The sequence below is a fragment of the Myxocyprinus asiaticus genome, chromosome 25 (assembly GCF_019703515.2).
Source record: "Myxocyprinus asiaticus isolate MX2 ecotype Aquarium Trade chromosome 25, UBuf_Myxa_2, whole genome shotgun sequence".
Lineage (NCBI taxonomy): Eukaryota > Metazoa > Chordata > Actinopteri > Cypriniformes > Catostomidae > Myxocyprinus > Myxocyprinus asiaticus.
This window is the reverse complement of record NC_059368.1, coordinates 44945718-44967612: the sequence shown is the minus strand read 5'-3', so window position 1 is coordinate 44967612 and position 21895 is coordinate 44945718. Positions and strand designations below refer to the sequence as shown.

The 21895-nt window shown below is 39.5% G+C and overlaps 1 pseudogene; it reads left to right on the top strand.

Annotated features, from left to right (window-relative positions):
• LOC127416016 (vesicular inhibitory amino acid transporter-like) overlaps positions 1 to 20890 on the top strand; it is a 50581-nt pseudogene extending 29691 nt beyond the window's left edge.
• Positions 20891 to 21895: the final 1005 nt, after the last annotated feature.

Sequence of the window (21895 nt, the reverse complement as noted above, 5' to 3'; positions counted from 1 at the left end):
GCTGCTGCGTTGCGAGCTCCGACACAACATAGCAATGGTTTGTTTGTTTTGTTTACAATTCTTATGTTTTTTGTCTTGGATGTTGTCTGCCTTATTGTCTACGACAGACAAACACTTTTGGACATTGGTTCAGCGATCTCACACCGAAAACCGGACTTCACATTCCTCAATGCCGACCCGCTGTTTACAAACACGCAAGCGGAGCCCTTTGTCTGGGCAGCACGGCCGCGGAAACGCAGGAGGAAAAGGGGAAACAGAGCCGGCGTTCTCATCAGAGTAAGACGCCGCGCAAATAGACCCCCGCTACCCACTATTCTACTGGCAAATGTTCAGTCTCTGGATAACAAGCTCTGCGAGCTGAAAGCGCGGATCTCTTTCCAACGAGAGACGAGGGACTGCTGCATTATCTAACAGAAACTTGGATGTCTGCGGAGATTCCAGACTTAGCCATTGAACCCGCGGGGTTCTCCATGCTCAGAGCGGACAGAGCGAAAGACCTCTCAGGTAAAACTAGAGGAGGTGGTGTATGTTTTATGATCAACAAATCCTGGTGTGATCAGAGGAACGTACATTCCATCAAGTCTTTCTGTTCTCCTGATCTGGAATTTCTTATGCTTCTGTGTCGACCATTCTGGCTACCGAGGGAATTCACAGCGGTCATTATCACTGCTGTGTACATCCCCCCACAAGCCGACACAGACCGGGCACTCAAGGAACTGTATGGGAGTATAAGTGAGCAGGAAACCGCGCACCCTGAGGCCGCGTTCATTGTGACCGGGGACTTTAATAAAGCCAGTTTAAAATCAGTCGCACCAAAATATCACCAGCACATTAGTTTCAACACACGAGGGGACCGGGTTTTGGACCATTGCTACTCTCCGTTCCGGGATGGCTACAAATCCCTCCCCCGCCCACCATTTGGCAAATTGGACCACTCTTCCATTCTGCTTCTGCCCGCTTACAGGCAGAAATTGAAACAGGAAGCACCCACACTCAGAACGATCCAGTGCTGGTCGGACCAATCAGACTCTATGCTACAAGACTGTTTTGATCGCACGGACTGGGAGATGTTCCGGTCCGCCTCTGATGACGACATCGAGCTTTACGCTGATAGCGTAATGTGTTTCATCAGAACGTGTGTAGAGGAAGTGATTCCGACCAGAACTGTGCGAATCTATCCGAATCAGAAGCCGTGGATCAATAGCGATGTTCGCGCGGCACTTAATGTGCGGACCTCCGCTTTTAATTCCGGGAACGCGGAGGAGCATAAACAAGCCAGTTATGCCCTCCGAAAAACTATCAAAACAGCAAAACGCCAGTACAGGAGCAAGATTGAAGGACAGTTTAACACCACCAACTCTAGAAGCATGTGGCAGGGAATTAACATCATCACGGACTTTAAAGGGAATAAAAACTCCGCCATGAACACTGCTGCCTCTCTACCGGATGAGCTAAATACTTTTTATGCTCGTTTCGAGGGAAATAACACCGCCCTCACGGAGAGAGCTCTCGCGGCTGAAGCTACAGAGGTTAGTTCACTCTCCGTCTCTGTAGCGGATGTAACCCGATCCTTCCGACGGGTGAATATCCGCAAAGCCGCGGGTCCAGACGGCATTCCGGGCCGCGTCATCAGAGCGTGCGCGAACCAGCTGGCTGGTGTTTTTACGGACATTTTCAACCTTTCCCTCTCTTTGTCTGTAGTCCCCACATGCTTTAAAACATCTACCATTGTGCCTGTTCCAAAACAATCAAAAACAACTTGTTTAAATGACTGGCGTCCTGTTGCTCTGACCCCCATCATCAGCAAATGTTTTGAGAGACTAATCAGAGATTACATCTGCTCTGTATTACCACTCTCTCTTGACCCGCTGCAGTTTGCATACCGCAACAACCGCTCCACTGATGATGCCATTGCATCTACAATACACACTGCTCTCTCCCCACCTGGAAAAAAGAGAACACTTATGTGAGAATGTTGTTTGTAGACTACAGCTCAGCATTCAACACCATAGTGCCCTCCAAGCTAGCTCTGGGCTTAATCAGCTCGCTGTGCAGCTGGATCCTGGACTTCCTGTCAAGCAGACGCCAGGTGGTTAGAACAGGCAGCAACATCTCCTCATCACTGACCCTCAACACTGGAGCCCCACAGGGCTGTGTTCTCAGCCCACTACTGTATTCCTTGTACACACACGACTGTGTGGCAACACATAGCTCCAATGCCATCATTAAGTTTGCTGATGACACGACGGTGGTAGGTCTGATCACTGACAATGATGAAACAGCCTACAGAGAGGAGGTGCACACTCTGACACACTGGTGTCAGGAGCACAACCTTTCCCTCAACGTCAGTAAGACAAAGGAGCTTGTGGTGGACTTCAGAAGAAAAGACAGAGAACACAGTCCAATCACCATCAATGGAGCACCAGTGGAGAGAGTCAGCAGCTTCAAGTTCCTGGGTGTCCACATCACTGAGGAACTCACATGGTCTGTCTACACTGAAGTCGTTGTGAAGAAGGCTCATCAGCGCCTCTTCTTCCTGAGACGGCTGAGGAAGTTTGGAATGAACCACCACATCCTCACACGGTTCTACACCTGCACTGTGGAGAGCATCCTGACTGGCTGTATCTCCGCCTGGTACGGCAATAGCACCGCCCAAAGCACTGCAAAGGGTGGTGCGAACTGCCAAACACATCATCGGAGGTGAGCTTCCCTCCCTCCAGGAAATATATACAAGGCGGTGTGTGAAAAAAGCTCGGAGGATCATCAGAGACTCCAGCCACCCGAGCCATGGGCTGTTCTCACTGCTACCATCAGGTAGGCGGTATCGCAGCATCAGGACCCGCACCAGCCGACTCCATGACAGCTTCTTCCCCCAAGCAATCAGACTTCTGAACTCTTGATCTCCCACGATCAAAATACATCAGCCCTGCACTTTATTACTCTTTTATCTCACACCGGACTGTCATAAATTATATTACTGTTATTATATTATGTCTCTCTTAACAACTGACTATCAACCGACAGCCTGAATGTCAATACAGTACAATACTGTACATTCTATATATATATATATATATATATATATATATATATATATATATATATATATATATATACACACTTTTTTATATATTTTTATTTTTTAATTTTTATTGAATAATGTGTATCTATATAGTATCTATATAGTAAAAAACAAAAAAAAACAAAAACAGCATATTGTATACTGTACAGTGTATGTTATTATTTGTATATTGTTGAGTGTAATTATGTGTATAACAGATGTTTAAATTGTGTTGTGTTAATTTGATGTTTTAAGTTGTGTAATTATGTATAACAGATGTTTAAATTGTGTTGTGTTAATTTGATGTTTTAAGTTGAGTGTAATTATGTGTATAACAGATGCTTAAATTGTGTTGTGTTAATGTGATGTTTTAAGTTGAGTGTAATTATGTATAACAGATGTTTAAATTGTGTTGTGTTAATTTGATGTTATTGTAAATTGGTATATGTCTCATCACTGTCACGACTGCTATGTTGATCGGAACTGCACCCAAGAATTTCACACACCATTGCACTTGTGTATATGGCTGTGTGACAATAAAGTGATTTGATTTGATTTGATTTGATATGACGGATCTCATAATAATGACTTATTATCTCATAATAATGACTAAGTATCTCATAATAATGACGTATGTCATGATAATGACTTATTATCTCATAATAATGACTTATTGTCTCATAATAATGACTTGTTATCTCATAATAATGACTCATAATCTCATAATAATGACTCATAATCTCATAATAATGATTTATCTCATAATAATGACTGATAATCTCATAATTATGATGTTGTATCTCATAATAATGACATTGTAACTCATAATAATGACGTTGTATCTCAAAATAATGACTTATCATCTCATAATAATGACTCATAATATCATAATAATGGCCAAGTATCTCATAATAATGACACTGTAACTCATAATAATCACTTTTGTATCTCATAATAATGACGTTGTATCTCATAATAATTACTTGTTATCTCATAATAATGACTCATAATCTCATAATAATGATTCGTAATCTCATAATAATGATTTATTGTCTCATAATAATGACCAAGTAATAATGACATGGAGTTTCACAAACAAAATTCGGGAGGAGCATGTTTATTTAATCCGACCAATCGCATAGCCAGAGTAAGCATATATAAACACATCCTCCACCACCCCAACTCCTCCCGTCTATTGGTTAATAACTCAACAAGACTTGTTATCTCATTATAGTGATTTGATAATAATGACCAAGTATCTGAAAATAATGACTTATTATCTCATAATAATGAGAAACATTCTCATAATAATGACTAAGTATCTGAAAGTAATGACTTATCTCATAGTAATTACTAGGGATGCACCTACACTGATACTGGTATTGGAATCAGGTCTGATACTGTGCTCATGTACTTGTACTCCTAAAAATGCTCTGATATCAAAAACCGATACCATCTGATGTACGAATGTCATTACGTAAACATTCAGCACACAGATTAAAATCAAGTCATTTTCTAGTGAGATTATTTAACAGCAAAAGCTGCGATTTAATTAGATAAATAGATAATCTGCACAAGCAGCATTTTAAATGTGAGTGCTTGTGAATGTGTGGAGCCGGTGATGTGCTGACATGGAGACACAAAATACTCATATCTTTAGAGATCCTGTCACAGTCTGTCTCCCTCATGTTTCCCAAGGACTCTTATTTTGAAGTTCCCCCTGGACTACATTTCCCAGAATTCACAGCCCTCATCACTTCCATCTGTTCCCTATCATCCTTACCTGTCCTCCATTTCATCATCGGCCTTTGTTTGTATAAATACTCTCCTGTTTTGTTCATTGCCTGTCAGTCCTTGAAGTGTTACGTTGTGTTGTGATTTTGTGATGTTAAGCTTTATAGTTTGTTCCACTCCTGCATTTGTTCCACTCCTGAATTTGTTCCACTCCAGCGTTTGTTCCACTCCTGCATTTACTATTAAAGATTGAAAGGTATCAACTCCTGCGTCTCCTCTCTGCCTCTCCAAGTACCCAGCATTACAGAAGGACTGACCGAACAAGATGGAAATACCCGCTGGCGTCAGGTGCCTCCTCCTCGAGCAAGGGGACCGTCCAGTTGAGGATCACGTCCATGAGTTTTTACAACTGGCGAATTTAGTGCACATTAATGACCACTCTCTGGTGGTTTTCTTCAGGACTGGTCTTAATAGTGCACTAAAGGAGTTCATGCCTCTGGCGGATCCTCACTGGATGCTACTCGAGTTCGTGAGGTGGCTCTACAGATTAGCGGCTCACCTTTCACTGTGGGTGTGGTGGATGAGGACCTTGAATCTCCCCCCACAGTGGATGCTCCGAAGCTCCCACGGCTCCTTCCTCGAAGCCTTCCATGGCTCCTCCCTCGAAGCCTTCCATGGCTCCTCCGTCCCAGAGCCAGTGCCTGTAGACTCGACTGTCCCAGAGCCAGTGCCTGTAGCTTCGACCATCCCAGTGCCAATGCCTGTTGCCTCTACCGCCCCTGAGCCAGCTCTCCCCAAGTTAATAGACCTGGACTTGATCCCCACCCAGATTCCGACCCTGACTACCCTTCATCCTCCACTGGTTCCAGACAGCATAATGGACACCCTGGTTCCATCCAGTACCCTGGCCCTACCTCCTCCACTGGCTCCACTCAGGACACTTCCTCCTCCTACTCCTTCTCCTCCTCCTGGTCAGCCGGCTCCTCCCACATCACCGGCTCGACCTTCACCCCCTGCGAAACCATGGTCAAGGGGAACCTCAAACCCTCCAACTCTGCCTAGACCCTCCAAGCCCTGGACTCACCCACCTCGGCTCTATATCCCTTTGGCTCCACTGTGGTCCTTCAGCCAATCGGCTTCTCCGGGGTCCCTCGTCCCTCCAGCTTCACCTTGGTCAGTCAGTCGCCTGGTTCTGCCTCAGCTCTCCGATCCTCCAGCTACGTTTCCTCACTCCGAGCCTCCGGCTTCACCGGGGACCTCCTTCCGTACGGCTCCACCTCAGTCCTCAGTCCCACTGGCTCCGCCTCTGTCCTCAGATCCCCCAGCACCGCCTCGGTCCTCCGAGCCTTCGGCGCAAATAAAGTATTTATTAGGCCTTTGTTTGTTGATTTCTTACCCTTGCCTAATATTCTCTTTACATTCATTTTTTCCTAACAATTAACTTATTAGGTAAAAACAAAAGATACCAATGGCTAGTAAGGTGCAGAATACATCCTTTATAGGTTCTCATTACACAATGTGAATGTGCAACTTATAAGTATACAATAAATATAGAAGGCAGCAACTTTTGATGCTTTGTGTAAATAGCAACAAAAAGCATCCTCTTTGCACTAAAGGGCAAATAGTGTTAGATGCCATTTGCACCCACAATTAAATACCACCATACAGTATTGGGGCATCACTGCAGCATATTTATTGTGTTTATTTAGAGTCCCACAAAAACCCTACACCAGGGGTGCAATAATTTTGATCAAATTAAAATCTTATTTGTAACGCAGGTAACAACAGAACAAAAGCTATAATTGAATAGATATAAAGAGTAATTCCTTAAAAAATAAAGAGTATTCCTTGCATCGCTTCATAACAGGAAAATGTAATCTGATTCTGATTATTGTGATGGGTCACACCCAACACACAGTAGCAGCTCTATATTTGCTTTGCAGTGCCAAAGAATGGATGTCAAAAAGATAAAAATGTGAATGAGTATAATATTTAGTATAAAAAGCATGACTGTTCCATTGTAAGTGTTCGTTGTGAGTGAAATACCCTATCCTTTATTTACATGTATGGCCTACACAAGCATAGCATAGAGCACAAATTATGATTAAAACTTGCATACTGTAATATTAAGCTTACAATATAAAGATTATGCATATTGGCAATCAAGTTTTTTTTTAAAATTATTACAGGGATGTGATACCTTATTTTTTCCTGCATTTGGCCCCCGACCGAAAAAGTTTGGACACTCATGCCCTGCTCCAACCCCTAAACCTAACCCTAACCTTCCTTGCTTTGTTGAAATACTATATGCATTTTACATGTATTTCATACTTATAAGCTGCACATTTATAAAGAATGCTGAGAACCTATAAGGATGTATTTTGCATCCTACTAGCGATTGGTTTGTTTTGTTTTTTTTGTTTTGTTTTTTAGCTAAGAAATTCATTGTTATGACAAAAGCAAATATAAAGGGGCTATAAAGCAAGAGTAAGAAATCAGCCAATAAAGGCTTAATAAATACTTTACAATGCCAAACAAGTCCATAACTGGTCACTTACAAGTGTAATTATTAGTCATGAATTACTGTCTAATTTCTGATCCCTAAAATAAAGTGTTATTACCAAAACGTTCTCTTAATACTGACTAAGTGTTTCATAATAATGATAAATGTTCTCATTATGACTTATTATTTCATAATAAAGAGAAACTTTTTCATAATAATTACTTTGTATCTCATATTTATGACTTTGTAACATATTAATGAGTTATTATCTCATAATAATGAGAAACTTTTTCGTAATAATTACTTTGTATATCATAATAATGAGAAACTTTCTCATAATAATGACCCATTATCTCATATTAATGATTTTGTATATCATAATAATTACTCTGTATCATATTAATGAGTTATTTTCTCATAATAATGAGAAACGTTCTCATAATAAAGGCTTATTTTCTCACACTAGTGAGAAGTTTTCTCATAATAATGACTTTGTATCTCATAATATTGAGAAATGTTCTCATAATAATGACTCATTATCTCATAATAATAACTTAATATCTCTTTGCATTATTCAGATTGTACAGGGGAGAAAGAGCTCAAGCCCAGTCCTCGAGGACATGCATGTTATAGACAGCATGGCAAACCTGTCTACCTCAATATGCTCCAGGACTATATATCAGTGAACTCATGAACTTATTGTATGCATGTGTAATATGCTTATGTAACTTAAGGTGTTATTGACAGCTGGTGGAGGGACATAAAGGTGGAGGGTTAAGGATTCGGACTATACTTGTTGCACTGTTTGTTTAGCACTGTAAATGTGTTTATTCATTATAGTATTCGTATGTATTACATATACATATACATTATAGTATAGCATATACTATTCACTATATATACAAGTATGTATATATATTTTATTCTTGAATGAACCACACTTATGAGCTGGACACATGTTGTCACACCTGTGAAGAAGAAACATGAATGCCATTAGCTTAACCTGTTTTGTGTTTGTGTGCTATTTTTGAGCAAAGATATTATCCACCAGAGATGTACTATCATCTGGCAATGTTTAATTAGCTCCTGTTGACAGAATAGCTGTATTTTGTTTATGCATGTCTAAGTGGCTTCTGTTAAACAGTGTGCACGTACTTTCCATAAATATAGGGACTGCGACTGTAGGGATGATGAGAGAAACTACAGTGGGAGAGACAGACTGGAATGTATGCATGAGTGAAGACATTATACCACTGTTTGTGTGATTAAGTCATTATTATGAGATTTTGTTTCTTAATAATATGACATATGAACTCATAATTATGAGAAACTTTCTCATTATTATGAGATACTAACTCATAATTAAAAGAAAGTTTGTCATTACTATGGGATACTAAGTCAATATGAGAAAGTTTCTCATTAAATTGAGATGGTATCTCATAATAATGACTTAGAGAATCACATTTTATATTCAGCTATGGCAGAAATCAGCTTCCATATAAACGAGATGGCCTTTGTTGGACAAACAGAAACAGAACATATCATGGTTGCTATGCTAGTAGGCCTCACTTTCAACCAGTGTGAGCACTCTAAATGAGAAGGAAATTTCTGAGGTAAACTTTGGAAAGAAAAGAAAGTGGATTTTGCAGCTCTACTTTGATATGTACCGATGAAACATCTCTTGCATCCTCCAAATTCCTGTGAAAGAAGGTTGCATTCAAAGGCTGTATTCAGGGTGTGCTGCTTACTTTTCTGAAGCGAGACAACTGAAGCATGCTGCCTCTTAAATGAGACACCTATAATGAATGGTGAATCAAAATCCCTGCCATTATTTGAAAAGCCACGGACAGGGAGACGGGACTCTAGGAATGCCTGTTGTCCAATCAGATTTAGTGAATGGAACTAATTGTTGTATAAAATATACAGTATATAACACATACACATTTAACGCAGTTACAAAAAGCATTAAGCAACTCAAGGCCATGCATTACAGTGATTTTACCACAGACTTCTGTTATTTAAAACAATTGATGTGCAGACACAGATGTGCATGTTTGCTTTGTATTAATGGGACTTGAAATACAGTCGATTGTGTTATTCCTCTCAGGTGATAATAGATAACCTGCCCACTGCTTTGCATATGGTAGTGAATCTGTTTCTACAGGCGAAGGCTCTCCTCTCGTACCAGCTGCCGTTCTACACCGCAGCAGACATCCGCAGACAGGGCTGAGCGGTGGACACTGTTCATGTGTGGCTCCCTCCTCATCCTCACCTTCATCATGGTGCTGTACGTGCCTCGATTTTCCCTTCTCAAAGGCCTGACGGGCAGTGTGACTGGAGCAGCTATGACACTTGTGCTGCCAGCCCTCTTCCACCTGCAGCTCAAATTGACTCAGCTGGACATGAGCTGGAAACTTGAACCTGACCATATTATTACTGGGGTGTTTTTGCAGCATCTCAGGGATTATATTTTCCATTAAAGCAATTTTAAAGGCATTTGGGGAATCTATCTATCTATCTGTCTGTCTGTCTGTCTGTATATCTGTCTGTCTGTAACTGGCCTGAATTGTGATGTTTTGTTGTTAATAACGTTCAATGGATTGTATCTTGAGGTTAATGAGTCTGCTTTGCTTTCTTCCTCAAATCAGACTGTGAAATGCTAGTGTTGTTGTCATAATTCACCATGTTCATTGCTCAGGCACTTAACCAGCCCAATCATGCATGAACAGCACACAGTATTCTGTTGTACAGGGTTATTATTTCCTCATCCTCTTTATTTGTAGTGCAATAAACAACCTTAAAAAAGAAATCATAACCATACTGCTATCAACTAATAGGCTATTAAATTATATATAGTTAAATGAATGTCTTTTAAAGCAATACAATCGCTTTGGGTGAGAAACAGATCAATATTTAAGTCCTTTTAACTATAATTGTTTACTTCCGGTCGCTCTCCTATGTGCGTCCACGAGGGGAATCAGTTCACGCCGCCTCTCACATATGCCACGCTAAACGGTTCAAAAATAAGACTAATGACTTGCCGAGGGAAGCCACTTAGCTACTGAGTCACTCACTGATAGAACGCCGCTGACTACTGAGAAGCCGGCGGTGCATCTGGATAGGCTACTCACTCTCCTCACGCAGCCGGTGACCCACACACCTAACGCAGCTGGCAACTCACTCTCCTCACGCAGCCGGCGACCACACACCTAATGCAGCTAAATGTGGTTTTACCCTTACAAACAAACAGAACATGATTGTTGGCTAAGTAACTTGCTGATAAATGTTTTCACAGATTTCTTGATTAACTTTGTCAGTCGCATCGGATTGTTTATGTTACCCATTGTCGCAAAAGTTACACAGCGTTGTATAAAGTATTCATTTGTCATACATAAGTAAAAGTTACCTTCATGAAAATTTACTTAAGTAAAAGTATTAAAGTAACTGATTTTAAATTTACTTAAGGATCAAATATACAAGTAAATCGCATAAAATACGGAACAGCTAATTAAACCCATGGCAACGTATTTGATTGGTGGTGCTCATCATTTACTCACTCTCATGTCATCCCAGATGTATATGACTTTCTTTTTTTCTGCAGAACACAAATTAAGATTTTTAGAATAATATTTTAGCTCTGTAGGTCCATGCAATGCAAGTGAATGGTGATCAGACCTTTGAAGCTCCAAAAAGGAGATAAAGGCAACATAAAAGTAATCCATACTCCAGTGGTTTAATTCATATCTTCTAAAGAGATCCATTTGGTTTTGGGTGAGAACAGACCACAATATAACTCCTTTTTCAGTCTACATCTTGCCATTGCAGTATTAAAGCACAATCATGATTTCAAGCTCAATTACACTTCCTAGTACTTGACGCATGTACAGTAGTGATGGTGAAATTAAGCTTTGCGAAGCACCAAGGCTTTCCCCTCAACTGTATCGTGAAATGGTTCATTACTCGAGGCTTTTCAACACAGTGCACACTAATGACATCTTGTGGTCAAAAGGTTGAAAAGCTGCCTTTGCGTCCCAGAGGACCCAGCCATTTTTTTATTGTTTCTATTAGTCTATTTCTTTTTTTATTTACTACTTTCCCTGCCTTTGAGAATATTCCCTCACATGGGACTGAGGAGGCAGGATTGCATAAATATTCCAGGGCAAGATGATGAAGATGTGGATAGACAGCCTTTTGAATAGCCCAGAAATGCAGGGGATCTTCTGTGCGTGGAATATATGAGTCACTGAGGTACCGCTGAACCTCAACTGTGGCATCTACAGTCGCATTTTTCATCCTTCTGGTTTCTACAACTTGACTGTCCAGTAGATCCCACAGACCTTTACCTGAAAAAGGATAGAATAATACAAATAAAAGTTTAATGAAATTCAGGTTCTCTGCAGTACATGCATGATCTATGCCAAATGTAATAAAACACACACACACACACACACACACACACACACACACACTACCACAGACAGTACCTGAGTGGGTTGCATGGCTGCTTGCTGGCTCTGGTTGTGATGAGAGGATTTGAGAGGATGCGGATGGGGTGTTTTGGATTGCCTCATCTCTTATAAATACAGCACTTTCTGCTGTGAGGCGTCTCACAGCAGTCTGTGCATTTGACTGGCTGCAGAAGCCTACAGTTTTAAAACGTGGATCAAGCAGAGTTGCCAGGGTCATAACGCTCATAGTCTCATATGTAGACATCCTCTCCGAGAGAAGCCTCAGGAGGTTGTTGCACAATTGAAAACCCTCTCATCGTCAACCTGTGAGCTCTTTGAGGTGATTGCATGCCTCAGCATTCCTATTAGAGGAATCACCTTTGACCCTGACACTCTCTTCTCCTCTGACAATTCTATGGAAGCCTCATTGAATTGGCACAGTACACCAATACATTAATTTACTGTCTGGTACTCTTCTGAAGTCAAAGGTGTGAGGCTTGTCTTCAAAATAACCAAAGCAGCACCTACTGGCTCCCTCTGAGCAAAGAGAAGCTTTAACGTGGCATACGTGCCATTCCAACTCCTGAATTGACTTGTGATTTGGCTTGCCCATCTGATTTTTTAACAGCAATAGCCTTTCTCTTGCTGTTGTGCTGGACTTGAAATGAGCCAAAATCTTTCGTTCCTTTATTCTAATATCCTCAAGTCCTGGTCTTTGTTCTATGACCTTTTTCACAACCAAGTTTAGGGCATGTGCTATGCAGTTTGTGTTGCGGAGCTTCAGGATGTTGGCACATGCATGGCAGCAGCATCAGTTACAAGACATCACACTTTGTTCTAAATGCCCAAATCTGTCTTCACTTCATCTATATTCTCGGAAGTATTACTTTTTAAAAATGATCCCATCCTCAGTAAAACTGTGGACAGCTGATCCTTTTCATTTATAAAATGAAATGTCACTGCCAGATATGCATCCATATGTAACGATGTCCACATGTCTGTTGTGAGGCTTACAGCTTTGACCTTTTTCACCTCTTCCTTTGCCTTCTCATTGGCCTCCTTGTATTTATCCTCAACCATTTTCTTTAATGACTGGTGGGATGGAATAATGTAGGTTGGGTCTAAAATTCCAAGAAACTCCCTAAAGCTAGCATCTTCAACAATTGTAAATGGCTGGTAATCTTTTACAATCATGTTGATCAAGGCCCCATCAATCATTTGTTTTGTGATCCCTGCAATACAGTAAAGTGTTTAAAATATAACTGCAGTCAAACATAACAGCATTTAAAGCATTAATGTATACAGTTTAGCTTCTTCCACTATTTAAGATACCTTATTATAAAGACTGCAATAGACAAGCAAATAAATGACTGACCAGAAGTCTTATACCTTGGTTGCTTGTAGCTGTTGGTCCACTTCTGAAGATGTGTTCTCATGTTTAGCTTTAAAATGTCTCAACATTGAGGATATGTTATTATTATATGACAACTGCTGAGAACAAATTAAGCACTCAACCTACAGAAGAAGCCCACATGTATTACATTGAGTACATGTAATATTTTCATATAAATGATGTAATATTTTACATCATATATGCTTATTACTCATTGAATATACACAAAACTACACATTTAAATATTTATTCTTATTTTGATTTATTCTTATCAAATCGTATGATTCTTATTAATATTACTATTGATGTTATTATTACTATTAGAATTTTTGATATTATTGACACCACCTGAAAATGCTGCCAGACTTCAGAACGGCCTCTTTTCTTGGCTGGTTCCATGCTAACAATTCAAAAGAACTCACACTCTGTTTCACTGTCTCAATTCACTACCGAATCGAATGACATTTGAAACCTGTGCAAGGGATTTGCGCTATTTTTGAATCAGAATACGAAGCAGTCACGTGGTTGTGTGTGGAAACGAAGCTTCAGATGTCACAGATCACGTGGTTATGGCAAAACGAATCAAGCTCCGGTACAGTGCTTCACTGTGAGATGTTTCGTTTTTTTTATACAAGCTTCGAAGCCTTAATGGCGAACGTCACATCACTAATGCTCATAGCACTAGATGGCGCTATAGGAAGTGTAATCGAGCTTGAAATCTTGATCGCCAAGGAGACTGCTGCCAAGATTTATAGTGAAAAAGAAGTTATATTTTGGTCTGTTCTCACCCAAAACCAGCTGGATTGCTGCAGACGACATGGATTTGGGATGGGATGAGGGTGAGGAAATGATGAGAGAATTTTCATTTTTGAGTGAACTATGCCTTTAATGAAGCATTCAAGTCATGTCAGAATGATCATATTTATGAGATTAGTGTACATAAACAGCACCACAAAGTCGTAAATCCAGTGAGATTGTCTTGGAGTGCCGATTTTCTGTGATGGGGGCATGTCAATTTAAGAAGCATGGCAAGAATCAAGCAAATTGGTGACTGTACAGTTTAGATTGAATGTACTTTTTGTCCTATTGATTAAGAATAAAGCTAGGCAGAAAATAAGAATCATTTAGCTTGTTTATATGAGGTGACAGGTATTTCCCATCAGTATGTAGCCATACAAAAATGATCATATAAGACACACCTAATATGCAGTGTGTATGTGAATACATGTACATCAAGGTAAAGGATATGTGTTAGGGTTGTCAATTGGGGAAAGAAACAAAATTCAAATTTTTACCTTAAAAACATTCTAAATTCGAATTAAATTATAATTTTAAAGTCAGCTGATTTTTTAAATTGACGTTATTTCCTTAGTCCACAAGAGGGTGCATTGAATACATATAACCATACAGCACCGTGTTATATTATTGCAAAGAACATTCCTGGCTGTTAAACAAACATTCCGTTTTAAACTAAAGTGCATAAAATAAAAAAAATTAAAGTTATAGTCGGTTCATATTCTCAATTTTTAAGTCAAAAGTAAAACAAAGGGAAACGCTTCAATAGGAAGTTCTGTGTTAACATGGTGTTACACTTGCACTGGTGCCACAGTATATACTACCACAGACTTAAACTTCATAATAACAGCGATATACCACAGTGTTTTTCATTCATTACAGCTGTATGTTGGGTAGAATTATTTCCAGATAGCAGTGGTATTCGGCTGAACTCGGTGGTAAAGCGACTCATGATCACTGGTCAGGGGCTGTTCAAACAGATGGAACACAACAGAAAGGAACAGAATGCAAGGATCTCGAGACACACATTTCCAACTTGAACACCTTTACAGACAAACCCATTGTGTCACTGCTCTGGTGAGTTTGTCGGTTTGTTTTGTTGTTTTGTTATTTTCTTTCTCTCATGTCTTACAGGCGCGGCCAGCATGCATGATCAGTGTTTCTGTAAAGAGGTTAGAAAGAAAGGAGGAGGCGAGAACCGGCTTGACAATATAAATAATAGTTTAATAATACACTTAAACAAAAAGACACACAAACACATGCAGGGCAGCTGCCCATAATTCTCTGTCTCTCGAGCTGCCCTCTCCAGTCGCCTTTATCCCTCGCTCGCCTCATCAGGCTGATTGGGGTCCAGGTGTGCGTCATTCTGGCCCGGCCCCGCCCTCCTCTGCGCTACAGTTTCCATGAGAACATTGATTGTTCCCAAGGGAAAGCTGATCATGCCACTAATTAGCATGCCGAGCAACACCTGGTTCCCCTCTAATTCACTCCCTTCTTAAGCACTTTGTGTTCTCACTATCTTTGCTAGATTGTTGTTTGGTGTGTAGTAACTAACCTTACTCTCTCAGCCTAGTTGGTCTTGTCTCGTGTATCTGTTGGTTGCCTGCGTGGCGGGTGTGTGGTTGCCTTCCAGTTTGCTGAGTGTCAGCTGGGTTCCACGGAGGATACCTCATCTTTGCCCACGTGTCGGGAGCTAGATCGCCCTACCCTGCTGGGCGTTGTTCTGCATCTCACTAAGCTTCAATGGAGAATTCCATGAATCTATTCCTGACTTCCACAACGCACACACTCATTCAACGAACACACTCTTCACGGGTTGCCACTTGCATGGCCACGGCGCGCGCTCTTCTCAGAGATCCCCTCCCGCTGCTGCAGCCGGTGCTGGGATCCTCGACATTCACAGTGACTACTCATATTTATTGTAAATAAATCTTTTGAACTGTTCCTCTGCTCTTGGGTCCATTTGTCTCGCTGTCACTCGTTACACATTGTTTAATCTGAGAAATGCTGATATGAGAGCAAGACGCAATGGCCAAAGAGCTCCATCTACTGTACGGGGCTGTTCACACCGAACGCTTTTGCAACAATCCAGTTTACCATTTGTTTTTCTATCTAAATGAGTTAGATGAATGTCATTGTTTCACTTTGTTTTTGTTAATTCAGCATCTTGTGCAGGAGCACTGTTTTTCAGATGCCATGTCAAGTTAAAATGAACTTTAAAACGTGTCTCGGGACACCTGGTTTCTGTTAAACTGTATTTTGTTGCGCTTTATCTAGCCTTTTTTCGTGCAAGAATGTGATTGGTCTGAAGTCATCAGCAGTGCTTGGCACACATCCAAAATTCGAATGTGCAGTTTTAGCATTCGAATGTGCATATTTTTCTTAAATTCGATGAATATTCAAATTTTTAATTTTTATTTGACAGCCATAATATCTTTTTATCCCCGAGGGGCAATTTGTTTTACAGCCAGCAGTAAACAAACAACCATCAGACAAGCATTAATAAATGGACAATAGATAAAACATAAACAAAAAATCACACTGAATTATTTAAAAAGTCAATGGCAGCTGGAACAAATGAGTTCTTAAGTCTATTTGTCATACATGTTGGTAGATTATATCTGCGGCCAGACGGAAGCAACTTAAACTCCTTGGACAGAGGGTGGCTAGAATCAGCCAAATTGACTTGGCTTCTTTAAAACCCTGAGCTTGTACAGATGAGTCAAGTCATTCAAGGTCGTGCCTGCAATTTTGCTGCACACTTTAACGATACCCTGCAATCTGTTTCTATTTTGAATGTTAAGTGACCCGTTCAAGCTGACAAAATAAAACGTAAGGACAGATTCAATAAAACAGGAATAAAATATTTTCATAAAAGTATTATCAACATTAAAACATGTCATTGCATTGGTGCTGAAAAGCTTCCTGCTTTTTCAGAAAGTGAAAAAGATAAAAAAAAATTGCTAAATGGGCCCATTCTTTCAAACTAAAATCCCTAAAAACACTCATTACATTGAAATTACAACTTCTGAACTTGTAATTATGAACTTCCCAGGAGGATTGAACACAGTTTAAACCACAACATAACTGAAATAGTGTTTATACTAGTTATGAATTAAACATATGTGGATTAGACATATGAATGAAGAAGAAGAAAAAAGAAAAAAAAAAAAACAGTCCATAACAAATTGTAACATTGAAGGGTGGAGCTGAGTCATATTTGGTGACAAGAACAGAGACTGGGCTCTTTGCATTTGGGCCAATAAGCAAAAACACAGCAACCACCCAGAACACCCTGGCAACTGCATAGCAATGTACTAAAAACACAGTTAAAACAACTTTACAACAGCAAAGCAACAACCTGACAACCACTTAGACACCCTAGCAACTGCATAGTAATGTGCTAAAAACACAGTTAAAACAACTTAACAACTGCATAGTAACAACCTGGCAACTGCATACTGTAGCAATGCACTAAAACACAGCAGATCACCTTGACAACTGCTTTGCATGCCCTAGCAACCACCCAGAACACCCTAGTTTATAAAATAAATATTGTTAGACATTTTCATGAGCACTGGTAATTATTCATACACATCACAAGTAGTGAGTAACTCATTACTTTCACAAATGACATAATAGACTTTTACTCCCAAATCAAATCAAATCAAATCAAATCAAATCACTTTATTGTCACACAGCCATATACACAAGTGCAATGGTGTGTGAAATTCTTGGGTGCAGAATCCCCTATATTCCATTACATAATACCCACTGAACATGTACTACAGAATTATTATTATTATCATTCACCATCATGTTGTTCCAAACCTGTATGACTTACTTTCTTCTATGCAACACAATAAGGAGATATTAGACAGAATGTTAGCCTGAGTCACTATTTACTTTCAGTGAATGTTTTTATATATATATATATATATATATATATATATATATATATATATATATATATATATATACTGTATATATTGAAAGTGAATGGTGACTGAGACTGTCAGTCCCTAACATTCTGTCTAACATATTTTGTGTTCCACATAATACAAAGCGTCACACTGGTTTGGAACAACATGAGGGTAGGGAAATAATGACAGAATATTAAATTATGGCTGAGCTATCACTTTAAAGAGATAGTTTACCCAAAAATGAAAATTCTCTCATCATTTACTCACCCTAATGACTTCCTTTCTTCTGCAGAACACAAATTAAGATTTTTAGAAGAATATTTTAGCTCTGTAGGCCAAAATGTTTATACTCCAAAAAGCACATAAAGGCAGCATACAAGTAATCCGTAAGACTCCAGTGGTTAAATCCATGTATTCAGAAGTAATATGATAGGTGTGGGTGAGAAACAGATCAATATTTGTCATTTTTTGCTAGACAGCAGGGGGCAATATGCAGAGAAAAATGCGAATCACCAAAAACACAAGAAGAATGTGAAAATGATCTGTTTCTCTGTTTCTCATCCACACCTATCACATCGCTTCTGAAGATACTGATTTAACCACTGGAGTCTTATGGATTACTTTTATGCTGATTTATGTGATTTTGTTTAGTTTTAAAATGTTGCCACCCATTCACTTGCATTGTATGGACCCGCAAGGGCGCAGAGTAAATGCATAAATACTTCTTATTACATGCGGGACGCGGGACAAAGCGCACTGATATATTGCTGCACTGATTTAAAAATGTACACGCGTTAGGATTAGAGCCCAAATTTACCTCAGCGTGCTGCCTTAAATTGGAGCTGTGATTTTAATCTTGAAATATCAGCTTGTCTTGGTGTTAAATGAAGGCACTGCATGACGAAACTATTCTTTTTTCACTGTGCGGAGTGAAGAAAGTGTTTCACTTTGAAGAATTTGATGCTGCTGCAGTGACTGAGTGACACCGGCTCAGCGCATACAGCTGTGTGAACTTCCGCTTCAATAATCTCTCATTAAATTACACATTAATTAAAATTAAACCCAGTAATGTAATGACAGTAACATCACCCAATGTAAAGAAGTAAAAGTAAAAAAAATCATTAGAAATTTATTTGAGTGAGAGTAAAAAGTACCCACTTTTAAAACTACTCTAAAAGTAATTTTTTTCCCAAAAAGTTACTCAAGTAAATGTAACGGAGTAAATGTAGCGCTTTACTACCCACCTCTGACCAACGGCGTACTGCGTGTATTTTTGCACGTATAGCTTGTTATTTCTTCCGGTGTTCAGTCGCAAAAGTAACAAAAGGGTTTGGAGAAATTTATCGGAGTAAAACAATACATTTTCTCTTCAGAATGTTGTGAAGTAAAAGTCCAAAGAAATATTTATACTCAAGTAAAATACAAATATTGAAAAACTGTACATAAGCACAGTAACAAAGTAGTTGTTCTTCATTATTATACAACTCTGAAGTTACCATAACTTTGTACTCATCTTGCATCCTCATGGATTTATTGTTCCTTACAACTTCTGTTATGCTATCATCCGATTCAGAGTCCCAATTTTTCCGCTTATGTGACGCATGAAAATCTTGGGAACATTCCTCACTATCCATGACTGAGGAGTCATATTCTCCATCCAAACAACCCGCCTTCATCCTCTCCAGTCACAGCACAGTCATCACTAACCCGCCAAACCACCAATGCACCAATTACGGAGACATTTCTTCAAAATACCCTCCAGTTCTGTTAACGTTTCAGAATGCACTGATGAACAGATAATTTGAATGTGCTCCCCTCTTGTCCCTCCAGTGACGGCTGGCTTTTATACAGAATTTTTACCACTTTTACTAATTGGAACACACCATTTAGTTTAAATCAAATTTACCCTCACCTCCCCAATCTTATACAAAATTAAATACATATATAGGATGGATAAAAACATTTGCACAATAAACAGATAAGATATCCTAAAAATAGCTGAAATTAACATTACTCCCATTAGGTGCGTGCTTCCAAAATGGTAAACGCCCACTCGCTCAAACAACAAACCCCAAATAAATACAGAAAGGTGGGTAAAATAATAAATTAGTCCTTGGAACACAGATGGAAGACTGATGGAAGATGGAAGACTAACTCACAGGCTCTCTGTCACAGTTTGTGTATATATGTATATACTCAGGGCAAAAATACAATACTAAAGTACAAAATATACAATGATACAATATTATGATAAAAAAAAATACAATAAACTGCAACCAAAGAGAAGCTAAGTTCATCTAAATGTACAAGCGTGAATGTAATGCATTAATAATCAATATTCAGAGGTTTCACAACATAAAATTAATATGCTACTATCCACTTTATTATAGGCCAGGCTTAAATGCAACACTCAGTTTTGTACTATTTGTAACTCTGCTCCTTCTCTCTATCAACCAAGGAGCCCATGATCTGAAACACGTTGAGTACTCCTCCTTTAAGTTAATCTGTTTTTAATGAATAGACCTAAATCAAACAACTTTCAGATGATTTTTAATTACTGTATTATGGTCAGTACATGTCGACACTAAGATAGTAGCTGTTGCTATGTATTCTTTCTAATTAGAATAACATTATCACTGCACATCCGGGCTAGAGCTACTGGGACTGAACCGGGTCTGTGTGAGTATATCTCATTAAACCAGCGCAGACTCAAATGCACAAACAGATGTGCACGGATTTGTGAACTTGGCATGGGCAGACGAGCCACTCAACGCAGCCAAATCCGCAGGCATGAGATTCAGTACGCTTTCATTTATCATGGCAAAATGCCCATGTCTCAAATGCATTCACTCTATATTCTTTCTCTGTCTTTTTTTTTTTTTTCTCGGGGTCTTTGTTCTAAAACCTCCCACCTCCATATAACTCCGACAGCCCACGCATGGTGAGTGCACACTGGCCAGCGGGTCGGCGTATTATCCGCACGCCAATGTGACGAGCACTGATTTGAGGAACTTTGTGCTGCAGGAGGACTAAGATTAGAGAACTGTGTGAAACGGAAGGAAATGTCAGCCAGTGGTTTGAAGCTGTTATGCTTCGGCTGAAAAAATATCTGGCCTTTCTTGGGGTCGCAATATGAACTCTTGTATCTACTCGAGATAGGCCGGCGAGGGCAATGACGAGATGTAATGGCCCTTCATCATCCGTTATCAATAGCGAGAATAATACAGCCACAGTCAGCATACGTACCGCAAACTCTTTGAGTGGTACAATTACTCAAGATCCACCGCAGACAGGCCGTAATTACAAATCCATTTACAGGGCGCAGAGAATAATGAGGAAACTGTGGAGGTGAGGAGTTTTTCTCCTCTCTCTTTTAAATCCGATGCAGCCGGTTCATGTCTTTAACCAAGACAAAGCACATATGTTCAGCTAACACTGCAGAAGTTTTAGGACAAAAGTCTTGATTACATATTGGTTCCCTATACAGGATGTTTTTTTGTTTGTTTGTTTGTTTTTTAGGTGTAGGTCTGTAAAGCTTGCCTTGTGAAATGTTGGATTATAGCAATCCAAAAGCTCCTCTGATGGTTTGGCCTTCAGATCAGGGCTGTGAGTTTTGACACTGCCTTGCAGAGAACTTCACAGTCCAGTGTAACATATTAGAATCTTTCAGTGGCTGAATCCTAAATTGCTATTATTGTAGAAAGTATCCCATAAGAAGCAGTGCAAACAAACAGAGTATGGCCTGGCCTAGGACGTTTCATTCAAGCAAAATATCTAAAGCACTCTAACATCAAGAGATTTATCAAAGTCCTTAATATACAATGGCCCAAAAAACATGTGGATACTTAGGGCTCTATTTTCGTGAGTGCACAAAGTATATTTTTGGTATAACTTGTTCTTGTTTCAATAAATTGATTTATTTTTTCAAAATCAACTGGTAGAAGTGAAGTTGGCCAATACAATCACTGTTAATACTAGCCATGATTTGTGTGTCAGTATATGGAAATTATTAATAATACTTCCATTCTCTATAATTTA